The following is a 9093-nucleotide window of genomic DNA, read 5'->3' as shown; positions in this document are numbered from 1 at the left end:
TTAAAAGTCATGCGTATTGAAATTCCCTTTCCGAAAAGCTATCATGGGTCTCTATCGGACGTTGGCAGCAAAAGTTAGGCGCGGTCCAAGTCTGCCGTAAAGTCCAAGGCTAGTTGTTCCATGTCATTCCCTTCCATTTGTAAAGAACTCGACCTCGAGTTGTCATCAGCAGGGTAGTACTGAAATAGATCTGCCACATTAAACGTCTTGAAAATTTTCATCTCATGTGAGAGATCAATAACATAGGCATTGTCATTGATCTTCTGAATGATTTGGAATGAACCAATCTTCTTGGTGTCAAACTTTTTCTGTCCTCCACTACGCTCTTTGCGTAAATACAACATAACTTGGTTACCGACATTGAAGGACTTGAAACGCCTATGTTTATCAGCTGTAACTTTATATTTGTCATTGGCTTCTGTAAGGCATTATTGTACCTGTTTGAAAACATCTACGTGCTGCTTTGCCAAGTTGCTTTCTGTAATACTGTTGTGAGAACCTGTGGGAAGGGCAATAAGATCAATTGTATCCGTTGGGACTTTCCTGTACACAACAACAAATGATGACATTTTTGTGGAGTTGTGGACAGCACTGTTGTAAGTAAATTCTGCTTGGACAAGATCATGATCCCAAGCAGTTTTCTTGTTACTACAAATGCAGCGCAGAAGATTGCCAAGCGTGCGGTTCACCACTTTACTTTGTCCATCAGTTTGGGGATGGGCAGCACTGCTGTATCGAAATTCAGTTCCAAAATGTTTCCATAAAGTCACTCAGAAATGAGCTAGAAACTTCACATCTCTATCAGAAGTAATGGTCTTAGGGACACCATGTAAGCGAACAATCTCCTGAAAAAAACAGTTTTGCTACATAGAAGCATCATTAGTTTTCTTGCAAGAAATGAAATGCGTCATTTTGGAGAACCTGCCAACAACTATAAAAATAGAATCAGATCCACGTTGAGTACGTGGAAGACCAAGAACAAAATTCATAGACAAGTCCTCCCAAGGATGTGCTGAAATAGGCAGTGCAGTGTATAAGCCTGTATTCTGCGAATGTCCCTTCTGAGTTTGACAAACTAGGCACTTCTGGACCATCCGACCTATATTCCTTTTTAATTGTAGCCAGTAAAAACACTCCTCCAACCCAGCAATAGTCTTGTCACGCCCCAAATGACCACTCAAACCTCCTCCATGGACCTCCCAAATTAGCTTTTCCCGCAAAGAAGATCAAGGGATGCATAATCTGTTCTCCTTAAAAAGAAAGCCATCATGTACCAAGAACCCATCAGCAGGCTGATGAGTATGGACTCTAGCCCATATATTAGCAAATTCATCATCTGTAGCATACAAATCCTTTACGAATTCAAAATTCACAACCTCCTGATTAACTGTAATCAACAGAGCAGCCCTCCTACTTAAAGCATCTGCTACCTTATTACTATGACCAGTCTTATGTTTGATGACATAATGAAAGGCTCCAAAGTAAGCTGCCCATCGAGTATGCATCTTATTCACATGGTTTTGAGTTTTAAAATGGATCAAAGATTGATGATCTTTGTGAATAATGAACTCTTGCCCCATCAGATACTGCTCCCAAGTTTTAAAAGCTCGGAATACTGCATATAGCTCCTGCTCATAAGTAGACCATTTTTTTCTAGCTTCATTCAGTTTCTCACTAAAGAAGGCAATAGGCTTTTTAGACTGTGACAACACTCCACCAATCCCAACTCCACAAGCATCTCATTCAACCTTAAACAATTTATCAAAATCAGGTAGAGCAAGAATAGGGGGCAAAAGTAAGCTTATCTTTAATCTCTTCAAAACTCTTGTTGGCAGCTTCAGTCCATGCAAATTTCTGCACTCTCTCTTTCTTCAAGCAATCTGTGATAGGGGCAACGATGCTGCTGAAATTTCTGATAAACCGTCGATAGAAAGTAGCAAAGCCATGAAAGCTGCGAACTTCAGAAATAGTTTTGGGGATTGGCCAATTCCGTATTGCTTCTACCTTCTTCTCATCAACATGTATCCCTTTTGCACTAACAACGAACCCTATGAATAGAACGTGCTCCGTCAAATAAATGCACTTCTTAAGATTAATAACCAGTTCACTTTCTTGCAAGGCTCTCATGACTTGACGGAGATGCTGTAAATGTTCTTCTTCGCTGGGACTAAAAATCAAGATGTCATCAAAATAAACAACCAAAAATTTGCGTAAGAAAGGACGCAAAACCTGGTTCATGAGTCATATAAAAGTGCTAAGTGCATTCGTCAAACCAAAGGGCATAACCAGCCACTCATATAAGTCTTCCTTAGTCTTGAAGGCAGTCTTCCATTCATCTCCTTCCTTGATCCGAACTTGGTGATAGACACTTTTAAGGTCGATTTTAAAAAAGACTTTAGACCCGGATAGCTGATCCAGCATGTCATCCAATCGTGGAATAGGAAATCAATACTGAACTATAATTTTGCTGATGGCCCTGCTATCCACGCATATTCTCCAAGTCCCATCTTTCTTTGGAACTAATAGGGCAGGTACTCCGCAGGGGCTAATGCTCTCCCGAATATGCCCTTTTTTTAGTAATTCTTCAACCTGTTCTTGGAAGATTTCACTCTCCTTTGGACTCATCTTGTAATGAGGCAGATTCGGTAATTTTGATCCAAGAATGAGATCAATCTGATGTTGGATATCCCGCAGAGGTGGAAGCTTGGATGATTCCTCCACTATCTTAGGAAACTCCTTCAACAGCTGTTTTGCGGGTGGTGGTAAAGATGTTGTATCCTCTATTGTACCTTTTACTCTCACCAATAAAGCCAATGTGCCTCTAGATTTTTCAACTGTGCCTGATAGCCTCTGCACTCCCGTGGAAACAGCAACAACATTCTTCCCTTCCATTTTAGAATGTTTTGCAGAACCGGAAGGCAAGATAGTAATCTTCTTTTGATTCCACGTGAAAATGTATGAATTCTCCTTCCCCTTATGCAAAGCATCAACATCAAATTGCCAAGGGCGATCTAGCAAAATTCCACAGCAATCCATATCCACAATATCACAATTAACAGGTTCAGTATAAGATTTATCGATCGAGATAGGCACGCTGCAAATTCTATTGACCTCAATTATCAGACCTTCCTTAATCCATCCAACTTTATATGGCAAAGGGTGCGGCTGTGTAGGCAACTGCAATTTCTCTACCAATTGCTTAGCTATAAGATTCTCACAACTGCAACTATTTATAATTAGCCTGCAAATTGCCTCTCATACTCGACACTTTGCCTGGAAAATCTTCCTCCTTTGCGTCTCATCCTCCTATTTTGTTGAGCATAAGATTTTCTTCACCGCATAGGTGACTTGTCCATCTTCAGAACCAGTAATAGATCCATCATCGTCATCCACTTCCTCATCAGTTTCAGCCATCTGCTCAACTATATTAACCTGTCGGCGATCAGTGTTAACTCCTCTACGTTTTGGACAATTATTTGATCGATGACCAGGTTGCCTGCAGCAGCAACATATGTCTCTTGTTGGCTTCTGATAAGGATTGGTTCTGCCTCCTTTGTCTGCTGTAGTGGTGATTGCCTTTCCCTTATTATCTCTCCTTTCTTCCATGGGGATTGCCAAAATTTACAACCTTAGAAGGCTGCATGCTGTAATTACCTCTATACTGCTGCGTCCCTATCGAATTAGAATTTTTGTAATTGAAATTTCGATTGTACTACTATCGTGGCTGCCAATCAACAAGCTCTTCTGCCCTTTTTGCCATCTCAATAGGGTCTGCCAAGGTGAAAATCGCAGCTACTCCCATCATACAACGAATTTCATGATTCAGGCCCCTCTGATAATGAGCAACCTGCTGGGCTTCGTTCTCACAATTTTCACACCTCGCTTGCAACCTCAAAAACTCCTTGGTATATTCATCCACCCTTCGGTTTCCCTGTACACAGTCATAATACCGATTATACAAAACCTGAGCGTGATCGCTAGGTAAGAACTGTTGTTCAATCATCTGCTTCATCAACACCCAGTTTCGTATGGGTTCCAGCCTCCTTCGATAGCGTTTGTTTTGAATCGAATTCCACCAGGCTGCTGCACCCCTTTTTAACTTATAGGCCACAATCGAAACCTTGTGATCCTCTTCCACATTCATAACTTTGAAAAAATGTTCAACCTCTGCCAGCCAATCAAGAATAGATTCCACATCCAGCGAACCAGAAAAGTTTTAAAGGTCTATCTTGATCTTGTAACCTTCATGATAATTCTGTTGGAGATTTGCAGGTACATGATTGACGACCACAGGATTGGCGACTGGCTGGGGGTATGTAGCGGCAACAGGTTGGTGGATTCCCTGCTGCAAGGCCAGCTGTCCGATCATCTCCCTCAATTCTGCCAAAGATGCCTCAATCGCAGCAAGTCGCATCTCTTGGTTATCTGCCATGGTCGAACTTTGCTCTGATACTAATCTGATAAAGGACTATTTAAACTCCGTCAAGAGTTTTAACCGGCCAATATCATTTGGCTAAGATGAAATAAAAGAAAAGATAGGCTAGAAGACTAAAAGTCTTATTGAAAATTTCTCAAAGATTGAAAAGTGAGTTTCTAATAGCCAATGGAGGCTATTTATAATAGAAACAAAACCCTACTAAGCAAAATTATGAAAATACCCAAAATATTTTTAAAAAATAATTAAAATGCAAAATTGACTCCCTAAACGATGAAATTTTCATATCAAACTTTGTGACAGGCCTATGGCCCTTGTCACACTTTTGAAAGTCATGATTCTTGAAATTTCCTTTTCGAAAAGCTATCGTGGGTCTCTATCGAACGTCGACAGCAAAAGTTAGGTCCGGTCCAAGACATGTCAATAATTTTGTTGGAATTCTTGGTTTCTTGGCAAGTGGTTCTTTCTAGTTTGGGAGCTTGCTTTTAATCTTCCTTATGTGTGTGTTTGATGGTTTTTTTTTTTTCCGTTAGTGCAGGTTTGCCAGCTTTCTAGATTCGGTGTTTCAAGGAAATCAAGGTGAAGAAGAATGGTTGGACTAGCAGATCTCCGGTTGCCTTTTCCTTTTCTTTGTTGTTTTGATGATTTAAAAGTCTCCCCATCTGGAAGATGTTTGCTTGATGCGATTGTGGAAGTGTAGGCTTTCCTTTCTAGAGCGACTAGTATCGTTGTTTCCTCTCGAACCAATGTGCATGTGCTTAAATGGTTTAGATTGTTGTTTCTTCTCGGCTCTAGCAGTTTCTTACTTTCTTTTGACTTGTGGTTGCTCTTTGGATTTCAGTAGTTTATTTTAGGCTTTGACCGTCTTTAAAATAGCAAGCTCCTTTGTCGTTGTCGTTGGAGATGGTCATGTTGCTTAGAGATGAGGAGCGACATTCCTATTGGCTTTTCCGAGTAGGAAAGGCGAGTTTAGAAGTTTAAGTCTTTAGGGTTCTTGTGGTTTATTTGATTTCTTTTTTCTAGATTTAGAGATCTTTGTTAATAGGCTTATTTTATTGGTCTTGAGCCTTTATATGTAATCCTTGAGCCTTTTATGGTCTTTCTAATGAATATTATTTCTTTGAAAAAAAAAAAGTAACCCATGCAATACAACATAAACACTATTTTTTATTTTTTATTTTTATAATTTTAATTAAAGGTACAAGTTCCATTATAATTTAAAAGGTTGAAAAACACCCAAAAATAACTACACACAAGGGTGAAGACAGGGAATACAAGGTGTGCCAGTACATATATATATTAAATTAAAATTTTCACACCTTGCTTTAGCTACGAGTCTAAAAAAATTTTCCGTCATCTAATTTCTTTCTTTGCATGTAATCTTAAACATTTTAATTTTCTTTTTATACAAATTAAATATCATTAATAGCTTATTAAACTTTTTTCTTGGATCACATGAGCTAAAATTTCATATTATTTCTATTGCTCTTCAATTTTAAGTAAGTGAAACTTTTTATTTTCCTCGATTCAAGTATTATTTTAATGCTTTAATTATGAAATTGAACTATTTGAATGAATTTGAGTTAGAATTTGTATATTTATTCTTTGATTTTGCATTGTGCACATTAGGTATTTGCTGAAATACTTCAATAATTGTTGAAATACTTCAATAATTTTTTTTTTTGCTTTGTGAGTAATTTGTTGTTGCCATTATATAAATTAGTGTTTAAATCATTTAGTTTAGAAATTGGACAGCTTTTTCATCATTAAGGTGAAGTTGATTTATCCAATTTAGATAAATAGTTCTATATTAAATCTTTGCACATAAATTGTTTGATAAAATTTCTCAATGGCATTTTGGAAATCTTTATTTTAGTTTAGTTTAGTTCTCATTTTCATTATTAAATGCTATTAAGTTAGTTGTATATACTTAATTAATTTAAATAATTTGCAATATTGAGAGGATTTAAAGTTGTGAGTTATAACATTTGTTTTCTTGCTCACATTCTTTTCACTTGACATTATTTTTCATTATTAATTTATCACTAATGATTATCATTTGATATTTGTCAATTTGTCATTATCGATAATATATACATTTATATTGATATTAGAATTGTTCATTTAAAGTTGTGAATTCTTGATATGTATGGTTTGTATTTTAAAGATATATAGAGATATTTTAAATTTAAGCAAAAAACTATTGAATCGAACGTGGGTTCAACATCCGATACCACTGCACAAGTACAAAAGCAAACACAAGACACTCTTGAGTTTAATCGAAGTGATATTATTAGTAATCTAGGCCTTTAAAAACCAATTGAAGAGTATGATGTGAGAATTAGAGATCAAGTTAGAAGGGAATATTTGCTAAGGGGTCCATATCAACAAATTAGTCATAACTTTCCTCGAAAAATACAAGGAAAAGATTCAAGAAGATTTAATGTGAAATGGTTTGAGAAGTTTGATTGGCTGAAATATATAATGGAAAAAGATGCAACTTATTGTTTCTGCTATTATTATCTTTTTGATGAGTATAGTGATATATTTATAAAATTAGGCTTAACTAATTGGAGGAAAACAAGTGAAGTTTTGAATAAACATGGAGGTGGGCTAAATTGTGAAACTTTCAAAAATCAGAAGCAAAGTGTGTCACATATATTTTCTTCACATAATAAAGAGATAGAGCTTGATTATAGAACTCGCTTGACAATTGTTTTATGTGTTGTGAGATTTTTTTTACTGTAGAGACTTGCTTTTCATGGACATTATAAATTTGTTAGTTCAAGTAATAGGGAAAACTTTTTAGAGTTGTTGAGGTGGTATACAAATGATGTTGAGATTGTTAGGCTTGTTGTTAATGAAAATGTTCCAAAGAATAATCAGATACTTCTTCACTTATACAGAATGAGTTGGTGAGAGCTTGTGCAGAAGAAAGTACAGATGTGATTATTGATAAGATTGGTGATAGCTATTTTTCTATACTAATTGATGAGTCTTATGACAAGTCAATTAAGGAGTAAATAGCCTTGGTTGTGCAGTTTGTGAACAAGAAAGGACAAGTTATTGAAAGATTTTAGAGTGTTGAACATATAAGTGATACTTCAACTGTTTCACTAAAGTATACTTTGAATAGTTTGTTTGCTCTTTAATGTTTTTTTTTTTTTTCAAAATTAAGAGGGCAATGATATGGTGGAGCCTCAAATACGAGAGAATAATTTAATGGGATTCAAGACATTGAGTTTGAAGGAAAATCCATATGCATTTTATGCCCCTTGCTTTGCCCACCAATTACAATTAGTGGTTGTTTCTATTGTAAGGAGCATTCTGATTGTTAGTAAATTTTCAATTATACAAGTATGATAATGAATATTGTGGGTGTTTCTTGTAAAAAAAGAGATGCATTGCTTTGAAAAATCAGAGAAGGGTGATTTTTGCATGAAGAAGGCAAAAATCAAGAGACTTATCTTATAAGACCTGATGATACTCAATATGACACACATCATACAACTTTACTTTGTCTTACACAATGTTGGAATCGGTATTAGGGGTGCTTCAAATTGCGTATGATGATGAGACTAATGCATAACAAAGAGGCACAACATTAGGCTTAATAGAAAAGATAGAGAGCTTTACATTTGTTTTTATGTTGCATTTGATGTTAAAAATTTTGGAGATCACTAATAACTTATCTCAAGCCTTGTAGCTAAAAGACCAAAATATTATTAATGCAATGAGTTTGATTGTAAATATGAAAGACCATATACAGGAGTAAAAGGAGAGTAGATGAAATGTATTTTTAAAAAAAATTAGGAGTTTTTGTGTTAAAAATGTTTATTCCAATGCTAAATATGGAAGATAGCATACCGGTTTGGGGTGGTTCAAGGCGGAATGGGCATTGGGTTACTTATTATCAATATTATCATATTTAAATTTTTATTGTTATAATTGATTTGCTTGCTGCTGAGTTAAATAATTGGTTCAGAGAAATTTTAACAGAGCTATTAAAATGCATTGCTTGTCTTAATCCACACGACGCTTTTTCCAAATTCAATCATAGTAAGCTTCTTCGACTCGCTGAGATATACTCTCATGATTTTTCTCTATGTGGCCATATACTTTTGAAAGATCAATGCTCATATATATTGTTAATGTAAGAAAAAGTTCCGAGTTTGTAAGTTGTCGTAATCTTGCAAGTCTTACCATAAAGATGTAAGTTTTGATAAACATTTGACTTTTCCATTATTTTATCGACTCATTAAGTTGGCTTTGATCTTACCGATAACAACAATAATAGTTGTAAGGGTTTTTTCTACAATAAACATTATTAAAATTGAATAGCAGAATAAGATAAAGTGATAAGTGATTGAATGATATGATGATATGTTATATTGAGAGAAATACATTTGGGAGAATTGAAGAAGAAAAAAAATTCTACAATGTTTTCAAAATAGATAAAATCACACAATTCAACTTTCCTTTCTAGTCATTAATGGTATGTTTATTTTGTATTTTAAACCATTTATATTTTATATTATTCATCCAACTTTTTTTATAATAATTTATTATAATTGCTGAGAATATGCATTTTTATTCTTTTTAGTTACAACTTCGCTCTAACTGAATGCAAATCCTAATTCTGCCACTGATTGCACATG

Source organism: Manihot esculenta, chromosome 6 (genome assembly GCF_001659605.2).
Source record: "Manihot esculenta cultivar AM560-2 chromosome 6, M.esculenta_v8, whole genome shotgun sequence".
Lineage (NCBI taxonomy): Eukaryota > Viridiplantae > Streptophyta > Magnoliopsida > Malpighiales > Euphorbiaceae > Manihot > Manihot esculenta.
Note: the sequence above shows the minus strand (reverse complement) of the source record.